The following is a 14,691-nucleotide window of genomic DNA, read 5'->3' as shown; positions in this document are numbered from 1 at the left end:
TTAGAGATGTTTTCACATGAAGTAAGATGTTATACCATATTTAACCATAACAATACCTTAATTTTTGTTTCTTTCAGTGAATTTCTGTATTTTCACCAAAAAGTGAGATTTTCTTATTACACCTAACTATGCTTACCCCCCTGACGTGTGATGCCTTTAACTGTATGCAGTTACAGTGTACAGTTGGCTGCAGGGCATGGCCCAACCACCTGCTGCCAGCCAACCCACCACCACAGAGGCCTTTGGTCAGGCCCTGTGCCTATTCCACTGTGACTGGCCAACCCACTGAACCACAAGAGACACAATCCCTCTTTTAAATAAAATATTTTCCCAATCCAGTGAGAATCCTGCTGGAGTCCAGAGATCCACACTGTCATCTGTCGGATGCCAGCAGGATTGAGATGCCCAAGAAATAAAATGTTTTGTTTTAATTTTACCCAGGGGGTCTCTCAAGGACCCACCCGTACAAAGTCCAGGGGATCGGGGTACCCCCTACCCCGGCCCTCTCATCTTTTATTTATTTTCAGGCCAAATGGATCGAGGCCCCAAGTCCTGTAATTGCAATTCAAACAATTTTGTTCAGGTTGAGGCCAGCCATTCAGAGCAAGGAGGCTGATGGGTAAAATACAAAGCACCCTCAGCCCATCTGATCTGCAGAGATGCATTAATGGAGTGTCTCCTTCCTACTTGTAATTCTGAAAGTGATGTATGTCACTGACTGCACATACAGTTGCAAACCATTGATCAGCTATCAACCCAGGAGCAAAAGTGAAGCTCTCCCTTTTAACACTGTTTCAGAAGCCAGTGCAGGAATGTGCAGCTGTCCAGACAGGGGCGGCTCCTTCGCTATGGCAAAGGAGCGTTGCTCCACTGGCTAAGCCAGAAGCAGAAAAATGAAACAATAGTGTACTATTGTTTTATTTTTCTGCTTCTGGCAAAGCCAGCAGTGCAGGGAGGGGTGGGACTAGGCCACAGAAGGTGCATGGAAGGATGAGGGGAGAGTGCACCTAAGTGCGCATGTGTGTTTGGCCAGGTATCTGAGGCCGGCCAAATGCACAAACGCACTTAGGTTTCTCCAGCCCGGCTGTGTTGAACCTCTGGACTGGAGAAACTGCACAGACTCCTGGTCTGTGTCTGAGCGACAGTCTGAGCCTGTCAGACCAATCCTGGAGCTGCTTTCATGGTAAATTTAACATGAAAGCAGCACCAGGATTGCTGGGGAGCAGGTGCTGGTGTCCCAGCAGTGAATGCTGGGACACCACAAGAGGAGCAACAAGAGGGGCTTCAGGGACGGAGGCAAGGTAAGTGCGTTTTTTTATTTTTTATTTTCACCTTGTCTCCATAGCCCATTCCCCTCCAGCCCTTCCCCTTAAGTCATGCGGTAGGCACCACTGTGCCCAGAGCCTGCAACTCTAGATATATTCCCAAGGGTGAAACATTTATTTTTTCAGCAAATAGGCAGTTTGCAATGTGATTTATTAGTTGATAGGCAGCATCACAAATTGCATCCCATTCACAAACAAGTGGATGTATATATTGCTCTTCCCTGGTTTGGAAATCAGAGTAGTGCATTGAACCCCACAAGCCATATTTGTGATGGATTTAAGGAGACATTCTATTTACGTTTTTCCTGTTGAACTTTGCTTGTGTCTTCCATCTTGGTAATTAAACTGACCATGAGCAATGTGATAGGCAGGTATATGGCATATCATGGTGATGTTAGGTTTATGAAAGGTGTTCTGTCTATTGTGTCATAGTTAACATTGCAATGCTTGCTGCTACATGTGCTGTAAAATGTATTTCTGTTCAATACCAAATGTTTTATTTTCTTGCTGGTTTAATGCGAGCACAACACTATCGGAGGGTTATTGAAGCACTGTGTGTGTTTATCCTAAAGGTGCATAATCACAAAAGGTCCAGTAGTACAGATGGTGATTGTAGGAAATGTGGTTGTTGGTTGACGGGAGTGGAAGCCCTACTCAGGCTACAACCCCAGTCCTTGTCAGGGTGAACCGCAAAAGTCACTAATTTAAATGATGCCTAATCTTCTATAGCTTGGGACAAAAACAGCTTTTAACTTAGATGAAACCTGTAAAATATTTATGTAGCACACAAACAGCATCAAGTGAAACTACCACCAAAGAAAAATCCCAAGCGAACCAGAGTCAAGTTGAATGAATACAATTATCCCAGAAGAACAATAATCCAATCAGTTGAAATGGTCATATTGAAATGTACATTTTTAGTTAAAATAGTACCAAGAAGAAAGCGCCACTTGCAGTGATCTGGTAGAACTAGACTGGGGGAAAGTCACAAGCTCACACCCACTGCAATGGAGCATGGCTTGGGTACAGGGATCAAGTTAGTCCTGCTGAACTGATACATTTTCAAGTCCAGCACAAACAATTCCATTCACATTGGAGGAGGTCAAGGGAAGGGGTTTATTGGCATGAAGATCAAGTCCAACTTTGGGAGTTGCCCTTGCTGTAGCATGAAGATCAGGCTATGGCTGGAGCTTCTCATTGGTGGTTGTCGTGGGCTGTTGTTGCTGTAGCACGAAGTCAACGTCTTGCTTTCCAAATCGTCAACAATGGTTGCTGTCAGCGTGAAGAGCAGGTCTCACAGGAGCTTTGTGTCTTATACACAAACAGGCCCATATGTACTCATGAGGAGCCTAAACGTCAAACTTTTCACCTTTTGTTTTTAGAGGAGCCCTCACTGATTCCAGCCAAAGGTGTAGGACTTGTGGGGCACTTCTTTAGGATCAGGACTCATTGTAACAGAAGTCAGCAGCAGGCCTCAGGCAGATCAGGGAGGTACAGTTGCAGCTGGTCAGCTGCACAGTTGCAGTGAAGCCACTGGAAGATTGTTGTGTCCCAGTAGCTCACACAGGATGTCAACCAGCTGACCCTTAGAGTCACTCTGGGTAGCCTGGTATCAAGGAAAGCATGTCCAATCTTCCTTCTTCAGACAGCAAGGTAGTCCTTCAAGCAGCAGGGCAGTCCTGTTGGCAGCAGACCAGTCTGGTTTCTGAATCTTCCACAGGCCCAGGAGTGGTCTGAAGAGTGGTGCTGAAGGTCCCATTTTTACAACTGGTACCATACCTTTTGTGGAAGAATTCCCTAACCTACCCCAAAATTGGTTTTGGTCAGTTCTTCCACTTCTCCTGGTCCTGACTCCAAACAGTGTACTGGGACGAAGACTTGGGCCAACTTGATGTCAGCTTCCTTTGTTTGTGTTGTGGTCAAGGTCCTTTAAAATGTAATCAGAGCAGGCTACAGCTCCTCCCTACTGATCCTGCTGGGAAGACCCTCTCCCAGCCACAACCAGGTCCCATTGTTCACTGTCAGTGCTCAATATACATTCTTGATGGGGGAGCCATTAACAGGTCTAGACATCTGGAAACTCATAGAAAGGGCTCTAAAACTTTGGGCAAGAAAATGGCAACTTTTTAAAAGTGGCAGTTTCAAAATGATGATCTTAAAATTGATTCTACCATTAAAGAGAATACTAAATTATATGCATTTGAGTCAAAACATAAGTTGTCTTTCTACTCCAAATCTGAAGTTAGCAATTATTAATTGAAATAAGATAACCCAGTGTTAGCCTCTGCTAGAGATAGTCCTTCCATGGTAAAAAATAGAATTGTAAGAGTTGTTGTCAGTGTCAGAACATTTAAAGCTTAAACACAAAGCTGCAATCTGCCTTACCAGCCTTTAGGGCCTACCTTAGGGGGTGACAGGAGTATTAAAAAGGAAGGTTTAGGCCTGGGAAAAACTTTATTTTGCAAGGCAGAAATTGCATTTTAAAACTGCAGTAGAGGCTGCAGTGGCAGGCCTGAGACATGTTTTACAGTGTTATTTTCGTAGGTAGCACAATGAGCTCTGAATTTAATTTACAGGCCCTGATTGCATTAAGTAACATATACAGGGACTGCAAAGTAAGTTAAGCATACCAATTAGATGTAGGCCAGTTTTGCAGAGTTCTAAGGAGAGAGCACAATCACTTTACCCCTGATTAGCAGGAAAAACTGCACAAAGTACTAAAAGCCAACAAAAATGGGTTCAACAAAGGAAGTCAGATGGAGGCAAAAATCTGGGGTGACCATGCAGAAAGGACCAGCACTAATTGGTCCAACAATAATATAAGAGGAAGATGTGCAACCATTTAATGATCTGTGTTTACCTTCTTCTGGCCTTTCTTTCTATGCACAGAGGATATGGATCAATAACCCCATAACCAATAAGACCATTGCAAAGCTTCTCCTATTTAGGAAGCAGTAAAAGACATTGACTTTATGCTGGACTTTGCCCATGTGCAATGCCTTTTGGCTAGGTTCACACAATAGAAATACCACATACATACATACATACATACATTTATGCATGTGTACAAGCTCTGCCAGCAGTGCCTGCTCGCAATTGAGGTCCCATTCCTAAACACATGAGTAGAAATTTTAAATTACCCAGAAAAAAATAAAGTCATTAATGTCCTCTACCAGCTAGCTTAATTCAAAACCCATTAAGAAAAAAACCCAATTAATTCCTAGAAAAGATAGTCAAAGTCAGAATTTGACATGAAATAATCCATAGGAAGCCATACAAATTAATACATATTTTATGCTGGCTGAGGTGCCAAAGAAAGTACCAAACTATTTTACATTTCACCTTTTACCTAATTTTCTGATTATAAAATGCCACCATACCTATAGTTGGTAAAACAAGAAGAGGTGTCTAGCAGGCTAACAGATGCTAAATCCAGTTAAATTAGTAACCATAATATAGCAGAGGCAACTAAGGTCAAGATTGTAAAGAATTGAGCAGTTTAAATGTGTTGAGATTTAGATTAGTTGTACATTTGTTTATTCAGGTATAACTGCAAGCAGTGTGTTTTCAGGCATTCCCTGAATGTCTTGAATGCCACCATACCTATAGTTGGTGAAACAAGTAAAAGTGTCTAGCAGGCTACCAGATGCTAAAACCAGCACATTTAGTAATCATAATATAGCAGAGGCAACTGAGGTCAGGATTGTAAACAATACAGCAGTTTAAATGTGTTGAGATTTAGATTAGTTGTACATTTGTTTGTTCAGGTACAACTGCAAGAGGTGTGTGTCTTGAGGGTCAGTGTCCTTTGAAGATCCTCAAGGAGAGAGTACACGATGGATGTTGTTGAGCCACATGAATATTTTCTTTTTATGCTTTAGATGAGAGGACAGAGAATTACAAGAAGAATGTAATGTGACAAACTGTTCATAAGTAAGGTCTATCTATCTATCTATCTATCTATCTATCTATCTATCTATCTATCTATCTATCTATCTATCTATCTATCTATCTATCTATCTATCTGTCTATCTGTCTATCTATCTATCTATCTATCTATCTATCTATCTATCTATCTATCTATCTATCTATCTGTCCGTCTATCTATCTATATCTGTATTCACTGAAAAACAAAGATTATAGGGATGTTATAGTTTGGTGAAAATTTCAATGGAAAAAAAGTTTCAACCTGAGGAAATCCAAAAAAATTCAGCAGTTGTAGTTATCACTTCTAAATACAATTTGTGCCCCAGCATGTACTGCTTATGACCTCATATATTGCATCACTCATGACATGTTCTATGACATAATTTATGACATCCCTGATGACATCTCAAATTACATCAACAGGCCCAAAGTCCAACCCCCTGCTGGCAGCCAACCCCACAATGTGCACAGCTCCAGCTAGGAGCAGTGGGGGTTGGCCTCAGTGCCTGGCCTGTTTGCAATTTTTGACTTAGCCATTTGATGCCTGTTCCTGTCTCTGATCACGTGTTTGGGGCGAGGGACACCTGGGCTTTGTGTCTGCATCCTAGATAGCCACATACAAATGGAGCTTAGGTGTGACTTGATGGGCCATCTGTGCCCTGATGGGCCATTCTGGGCAGGTGGGGCAGGAGGAGCTGGACACAGACTCACTTACACTTTAATAGGCTGTGTCCTGTCCACACACAAAGGACTGCATACCCACCTAGTGAGACTGGAGCCAGGACTGGAAGAGTAGGGACTCTGTGCAGGTCAAAGGCATCTCTTTGAAGGATCCCCAGCTTCAAAGGCCAAACCGGGTACAAGTACTGTACCTCTAACGCCACTAACTCTGTACACTTCTGGACCTGTGGATATCTGCCAGGACGAAGGACTGCTGTACTGCTACAAGGACCGCCACTCTACTGGTCTGCTACTGTGATTGACTCCTACTTTGCTGTGCTGACCTGCTGCCTGCTGTCCACTTGCCTGGAAATGAGAAGGACTGGACCTGCATCTCTCCAACCCAGAACACAGATTGACTCCAAAGGCCAGCTGACTACTCTCCTCATTGATGTCTCAGGGACACTATAGACTTCCAACCAACCTACAGCTATACTTGTACTCTGCCATCTGTGAATCTGTCCTGTCAAGGGGTGCCACCCCAGTCCGGGACCCTTGGAAGTGGGCCTAAGGTGTTTGCTGCAGCTCAAATGACACATCGCTGCCGTTGTATGGAATGGAACCGGCTCATTGTAACTGTTCCATGGATGTGAACTGACGTATTGGCCCCCTTGCATGAATCAGATTCAATACAGCTCCTCTCCAGCACAAATCGACCTCAGTGAATTGCCTTCGGAACCACCACATCTTGAACCCGAGCATCACTGCTCTTGAATGCTGAAAATTAATGGATCTTTGCTACTGCATGGGAAGGATCGACACATCGCTGGCACTGCAGGGACCAACACAGACGCATTGATTCAATCTGTTCACCGCATCTTTGACATAGGTGCAACCAGGATTACAGTACTTTTGATTAACAAGCCCAAAGGGGTCCTGTATCTGGGCCGTGCTCCATCGTGGTTGACCGAACATTTGACTTTGTCCGGGTCTGGCACAACCAGATACCCCTGGATGGCACTTCTTGGTTCTAAGTACTATTCTAGTTTATTCTTTAAAAAAAATCATATTTCAAGTTCTACTTATTGGATTTTTGCCATTCTGATCTTGTTTTATTTATTAAATTACGTTTGATTTTTCTAACCTGTTGTATCATTTTGTGTGGTGCTTTTACCATTTTACTGTTTGAAGTGTTGCCCAAATACTTACAGGTTGCCGCTTAAGTTAAGCCTGACTGCTCTGTGCCAAGCTATCAGGGGGTAAGCACAGGTTAATTTAGGGTGTGTTTATGAGTTAACCTGACTAGGACTGTGGTTCTTGCTTGGACAGGCTGAATACATCTGCCAACAAGAAACCCAATTTCTAACACCTAGAACTTTTTTTTTAAAAAGGAGCATTTAAACCTACACTGGTGAGGAGCAGACATGCCTTTCTTGGCCACGCTGCTACAGCACCCCCCCCTGCTCTGCCCCCCCCTGAGCCTTATTGGGCACAGAGCACCCCATATCCTAGGGGCCAAAAGCTATTAAAATGGCGAGAGGAACTGTGTGACCCCCTTCCCTAATCCTTTTAAGCCCGAGGGTCCACATCCTCCTGACCTAAATTCTATAATCAAGTGGAGGGGAATGTAGTCCCCCTCCTGGATCTTTTGTGGGGCCCAGGGACCCCATCTCCAGGGCAAAATTCCAATAAAAGGGGAGATGGACCCCGTGGCTCCCCATCCTTTGCCTTAAATAGGAGTGTGAGCAGGGAAACCGAACAGACATATGCTACCAGCCGGTGGGAGCATGTTTAAATCTCCCACCGACTGGGAACAGACTTGCCTTCCCTGTCTGCCGTGTTGCATGCAACAAAGGTGTGTTTTCCTCCACCAGGTGGGAACAGCACGTTTCCCTACCCACACTACTGCGTGCAGTGAAATTACTGTGTTTCCCGGGGGGAGAGCTGTGCAGGGCTTCGTGCCCCCACTTTAAATTTAGTTTTGGTCTTCAGGACTAAGAATGGGGTTCTCTGGACCAATAGTGGCTTGGAGAAGGGAGTAACATGCTCCCCCTATTTTTAAAAAAGAAACAGCCTCAGAGAACTTAGGGGGTCATTCCGACCCTGGCGGTCATGGACCGCCAGGGCCGGGGACCGCGGATGCACCGCCAACAGGCTGGCGGTGCATCCATGGGCATTCTGACCGCGGCGGTACAGCCGCGGTCAGAAACGGGAAACCGGCGGTGTCCCACCGGTTTCCCGCTGCCCTGGGGAAGCCATGGGGATTCCGACCCCCTTACCGCCATCCTGTTCCTTGCGGTTTTCGCCGCCAGGAACAAGATGGCGGTAACGGGTGTCGTGGGGCCCCTTGGGGCCCCTGCAGTGCCCATGCCAAGCAGACACTGAAAATCGCGACGGGTGCAACTGCACCCGTCGCACCCCTTCCACTCCACCGGCTCCATTCGGAGCCGGCATCCTCATGGAAGGGGGTTTCCCGCTGGGCTGGCGGGCGGCCTTCTGGCGGTCGCCCGCCAGCCCAGCGGGAAACTCAGAATTACTGCGGCGGTCTTTTGACCGCGCAGCAGTGTTCTAACGGCGGGACTTTGGCGGGCGGCCTCTGCCGCCCGCCAAAGTCAGAATGACCCCCTTAATCTCCTGGACCAAGAGAGGCTTTAGGCGGGGGGACCCACTGACGTCTCTCTTCCATATCATTAAATAAATGGCGTGCTGCCATTTTTTTTTTGCCACCATCCCAAGGGAGTCTGTGGGACTCTCATGTTACTGGCAGATAATCAGAGTACTTGCTCCCTCAAGAGTCTGACTTCCAAAAGAGTGAATTTGCCCAAAGGAAAAAAGCTCCCTGAGCTAATTAGAAGGCTCTGTTTTTTTTATTGACTTCATGAGACTCCCTAGAGAGTCCCTCAAACCCAACAGTCCAGATATACAGATATTTTTTAACCTTAATTGCTTGAAACCTACTGAACGAATTTACACCAAATCACAAACAGCACACTTTCTGGACCAAGACATAGCGTCCTGCCAAATGTGGTGTAATTCCGTTCAGCAGTTTTTGCAGTAGGCCTGTCAAAAAAAGTCTATGGAAAATGCATGGAGGTTTTGCATTTTGGGGCACCTTTTTTTTTCTTGGTCCATGATTGATTGCTCACCCGAAGCTTTTCTTGCACAAACAAGTCAAACAGTAGTACCTTTTAGGTACGTTTTGTGGAGATTCGTCAAACTGCACCAGAGTGATTAGAAAAACACAAAAAGGCATTTTCTATGGAAACACAATCCTAACTACTACGCAGTGGTGATATTCTAACTATGCATCTATCCATTCATCCATTCATCCATTCATCCATCCATCCATCCATCACTCCATCTATCTATAGATATAGAGATATGAGAGACCTGCCCCAGTTCTTTCAAATTAGAAATATAGCTCAGTGAATAGAAGCTGATAGAAGCTGAAGGCACCAGGAATTCTGAGAGTTTAGTACAAGACTTATACAACTTATACATTTAATCTAGAGACCTATTTAGTAAAATTGACCCAACAGGCCATAGCATTTTGATGATTTTCTAGCATTGTTAATTTCCAAATCTTTTGCAAATCATAGCTGGCTCTATAAAGTGAATGGAAATATGAACAGAAAGTGAGAAGCAGAAGGAATCACATTACAGACAGCAGTTTCCATCTGATGGATGACAGTCTATACCATTGCAGGTTAAGAGGTGAACATTTTAGGGGGGTGTGACTGGGAGGCGGCTGCAAATGGTAGAGATGTGCCAGTATTGGTCTGAGCACCATGGTTTGGCACTCACCAAGGGACTACGACCCTGTGCCTGGTCACCACTTAGCTGTACAGCACAGCTCAGGTGGAGAGATCTAAGTGTGGATGTCAATTTTGCCATCCTAAGATGGCAGGCCAAACCAACATGCACGCTGGCAGCAGTGCTACCACTCCTCCTTCTGGCTGCAGCTGCCCATCAGGATGGCCCAACCTGCCCCTCCCTAGGCTCGGCTCAAGTAAGTGAGGAAAAATAAAACCTGTGTTATTATAATTAAATTTTTCATGTTTTCACTGAGTGAGAGCAGTGGGTCGACGTTCCTCCCCTTAAAGGAGGAGCTGGTACTGCTTTACAATTAGAAATCACACTAAGGCAATGCAAATGTGATGAGTAAAATTCTTCAATAAGCTTCAACTACTACCAATCGCTTGGGGCCACATTTATGTTCAGCATTTTTTGTCCACTGTGCCACTTTAGAATTCAGTGAAGCATCATTTCATGGCAGTAAAGAATGCTGGCATTAAATTAATGACACATTTGTAATTGTGTGCGTTTCTGTGTGTTAAAATGTCTTAAGGAATTATTTAGCAGCATTGAAACATACATCTTAGGTCATAGGATTGAATTTTAATGTAGGTGTTAGACCTGACAGCCTTAGGGTGGTCACCCCTAACTTTTTGCCTGCCTCCCTCCACTTTTGAGATACTGTTTTGGCTGTTTTTTAGACTCTGCGCACTTTACCACTGCCAACCAATGCTAAAGGGCATATGCTCTCTCCCTTTAAACATGGTAACATTGGATCACACCCAATTGGGCTATTTAATTTACTTATAAGTCCCTAGTAGAGTGCACTATATGTGCCTGTAGATTAAAAGCTACTAGTGGGCCTGCAGCACTGATTGTGCCACCCACTTAAGTAGCTCCTGAACCTTGTCTCAGGTCTGCCATTTCAAGGCCTGTGTGTGCAGTTTCACTGCCAATTCGACTTGGCATTTAAAAGTACTTGCCAAGCCTAAAACTCCCCTTTTTCTACATATAAGTCACCCCTAATGTGTGCCTTAGGTAACCCTAGAGCATGGTGCTGTGTGGGTAAAAGGCAGGACATGTATCTGTGTAGTTTACATGTCCTGGTAGTGTAAAACTCCTAAATTTGTTTTTACACTACTGTGAGGCCTGCTCCCAACATTGGGGCTGCCCTCATACATTGTTTGAGTGGTAGCTGTTGATCTGAAAGGAGCAGGAAGGTCATATTTAGTATGCCAAGAATGGTAATACAAAATCCTGCTGACTGGTGAAGTTGGATTTAATATTACTATTGTAGAAATGCAACTTTTAGAAAGTGAACATTTCTCTGCACTTAAATCTTTCTGTGCCTTACAATCCACGCCTGGCTGGGTTTAGTTGACAGCCCCTTGTGCATTCACTCAGACACACCCTAAACACAGGATACTCAGCCTCACTTGCATACATCTGCGTTTTGAATGGGTCTTCTAAGGCTGGGAGGGTGGAGGGCCTCCTCTCACACAAAGGGCTCCACACCCCCTACTGGGACCCTGGCAGACAGGATTGAACTGAAAAGGACCAGGTGCACTTCTAAGACACTCTTTGAAGTCTCCCGCACTTCAAAGGCACATTTGGGTATAAAAACAGGGCCCCTGTCCTACCACCTCAGACACTTCCTGTAGAAGATACCTGAACCAGGACCTGCATCCTGACAAGAAGAACTGCCTGGCTTTCTAAAGGACTCACCTGACTGTTTTCTGAAGAGGACTGCTGCCTTGCTGTTGCCCTGCTGTCTTGCTTCTCTCTTGCTTTGCTGCAGAAGTGCTCTCCAAGGGCTTGGATAGAGCTTGTCTCCTGGTCCCTGAAGTCTCAGGACCTAAAAGACTTCTCTCCTGCAGGTGAAATCCCTGTGCGGTGAAAATTTGATACACCGCCTGCCAAGAATGACGCACAGCCTGCTTGCGATGAAAAATTCACCGCACGATGCAGCCCGTCTTCGCGACAGAAGATCGATGCAGCACCCGTGACGCAACCGGAACTTCGACGCACAGCCCTATTGGATTGACACAAGGCGACTCAGAATGACGCCGCCCGACTTCCTGAGAGGAATCGACGCAGCGCCTACTGTGCGGAAGAAAATTCCACGCATCGCCTACCGGAATCGAAGCAGCCCCTCTGACTTTGCTCCACGAGCCCAGGATTCCACGCATCATCCCTGGGGCATCTGAAAACCCTGCAACCCGAAGAGGATCCAAGTCCTCGCGCCGGAAATCGACGCAACATCTTCCCCGCATGGAGAATAACGATGCAAGTCTGTGTGCGAAGGGGCGAAACTGACTCATACTCACCGTTTTCCACGCATCTCCTCCTCTGCGGTCCCTTGTGAGGATTTTTCAACGCAAACCAGGTACTTTGCCCTGCAAGAGACACTTGTAGTTTTAATCATTTTGACCTGCATTTATCCAGATAAATATTATATATTTTTCTAAACACTGTGTGGTGTATTTTTGTGGTGTTATATTGTGGTATTGTATGATTTATTGCACAAATACTTTACACATTGTCTTCTAAGTTAAGCCTGACTGCTCAGTGCCAAGCTACCAGAGGGTGGGCACAGGATAATTTGGATTGTGTGTGACTTACCCTGACTAGAGTGAGGGTCCTTACTTGGACAGGGGGTAACCTGACTGCCAACCAAAGACCCCATTTCTAACAGTAGGATATATGCCCTTAAAATAAAAAGTGCAGAAAGGTTTGTGATAGACGTTAGATTAAGGATCCTTTTTCTGACAGATGGACTATCACAACTGGAAATGAAGGTTTGCTTACTAGCAGAGAAAACCAGTGTACTGATGTACAAACCTTCTCGTATAGAAAATAAATCAATTGCTGGAAAGAAGTAAAAGGTAAGAAATAATGTTATCAATGTAATTAGTTTGAAAAGTGTATGGCTACATTTAAATAGTACGTAGAATTCATATTTGTTTTGGTTAGTCTTTTAGAAAATTTATTGCTACCTCCTGAAGAAGGGAAAGTGCAATTCCACTACATTTTAAGGATGTTTTAATTATGATTCGTGAACTACAATTTTGGAATTTAAATAATTTTCAATTCCTAACTCTGAAATCATTGCATATAAAACTGTCCTTTATTCACTTTAATGAAAATGATTTGTTTCCCAGTGCTGCAACACCGCTATTTTGCTCATGGTGTGAAAATATGATGCATCCAAGCTAGATAGGGAAAAGCCATGAAAAAGTCTGATGTTGTCTTGCTCCCATTGGAACAGTCTACAGGTCTTTGTTGAGATGAGAACATAAGTAACTGCAGGCTAGTTTCATCCTTGGCGGGCCTCTGCAGTGAGGTACAGGTTTAGGCCCTTTTACTCATGTCTGGGCACATCCCTCACACTTATGGCATCACATTAAACCAAAAAGGTGATGAGTAGAATGCTTGCATGAAGGTCAGCTACTTGCAATCTCCTGAACTGCATTCCAATCCATCATTTTTTGCCCCTGCTGCCACTACAGACAAGGACCCTTCATGTCCAAATCAGACTTGGTCCTCTTGAAATAGGAAGAGGTAAGCCCAAATTGCTAGGCCAGATCCCTTCTAAAAAGCAATGTTAGCAACCCAGGACCAGCTTGGCCTCAGCAGGCCTCCTCACTGAGGTTCAGCTTAAGTGTAAATCTCCAAATCTTCACTAACTGTTTTTCATCTGGTGCCCTATGTGTGCATGTTCTCAATTTGTGAAGGGTCCAGGTGTCCAATTAAATATGTTGTTGCAGGTTTATTATTAGCAGAGAGCTTATTGACTGCTGTATAGTTTAAATACATTAGTTAAAAACTGGCACTTCTACGAACTATATTCATTTATTTAGCTTGAACCTTACAGGTACATGAATTCAACATGCCCATTCCAGGAATTTGTATTCTTGTTGCCTCAGTCCGCTATATTCTCCTGCAGCACTACTCTATGGCTCTACCCAGTAGAAACAATATGACCATCAGATTGTGCAGCATGTGCAAGGAGTAATATGTTACAGTAGCTTTTATATGTCCATCATTTTAGTCCACATTTCATGAGATACTAACAGTGTTGTTTTTAATGATCTAATTCAAGGTTTTCTCTACGCTTAAAGTAATCATGATTTTTGTCCATTGTTTAGAGCATAAGGCAAATGCAAAAGCATGTTTTCGGTGCAAGTTTGACTTATCTTTTACTTGGAACATTTTGTAACATATACATGTGTTAAAAACATAGGGGCCTATTTACAAGCCCCTTACGCCCCTTAGCGTTGCTGTAGCATCATTTTGTTTAGGCACTCACCTTGTGCCATATTTACAAAGAGGTTCAATGGCAGCATTGCACCACTTTGTAAACCCTTGTGCCACATTATACCTGCATCAGGTATAAAGTATGCAAGGTGGGCGTTCCACCGCAGGGTAGGCCCAAAAAAATGGCACAGTGAAATTTACAAGATTTCACTGTGCCATTCTAGTGTAATTTTTAATGCCTGCCCAGGGCAGGCGTTATTAGTGACACTAGGCTATTTCCTATTGGCCTCCACGAGCTTTGCTGGACTAGTATCAACATTTTTGGCACTAGTCTAGTAAAGCGCCACAATAGCGTCAAACGTTATGATGCTATTATGCTGAACACAGTGCTACCATGGTGTAGTTAGGGGGGCGCAGGGCAACGCAAGGAAACTGGCGCTTCGGAGCAGATGTATCAGGTCCTTGTACATAAGCCCCATAGATCTCCAAAGTACTCTAAGTTTTCATTTAGGTTTCCATCAAGGCATCTATAACAGAAGGAGCCAGAAGGAACATGTGAAAATGTGATTGTCACTAGTTCGAGCTTAATTTAAAGGTCATTCACAAAGAAATCACAAACCTTTCACAATTAACATATAACAACGTGTTACACACACAACATACGCAATCGATTTTATCTGTAGCCTGAAACCAACTTGCTCCGTAATTGTTCTTAGCGTTTCTGGAA

General features: G+C 44.3%; 1 protein-coding gene across 7 annotated transcripts in view; it reads left to right on the top strand.

The window, feature by feature from the left end:
* Positions 1-14,691, top strand: part of WSCD2 (WSC domain containing 2) — a 1,176,783-nt gene that overhangs the window by 263,324 nt on the left and 898,768 nt on the right. The window contains exon 3 of one of the 7 annotated variants that reach the window (XM_069214803.1): positions 12,480-12,592. The exons of the other annotated variants lie outside the window; for them this stretch is intronic. The gene's annotated coding sequence lies outside the window, so the exon portion shown is untranslated. The remainder of the gene's footprint in view (positions 1-12,479; positions 12,593-14,691) is intronic. 7 annotated transcript variants of the gene reach the window in all.

This window comes from Pleurodeles waltl, chromosome 11, assembly GCF_031143425.1.
Source record: "Pleurodeles waltl isolate 20211129_DDA chromosome 11, aPleWal1.hap1.20221129, whole genome shotgun sequence".
NCBI classification, from domain to species: Eukaryota; Metazoa; Chordata; class Amphibia; order Caudata; family Salamandridae; genus Pleurodeles; species Pleurodeles waltl.
This window is presented reverse-complemented; position numbering and strand designations above follow the sequence as displayed.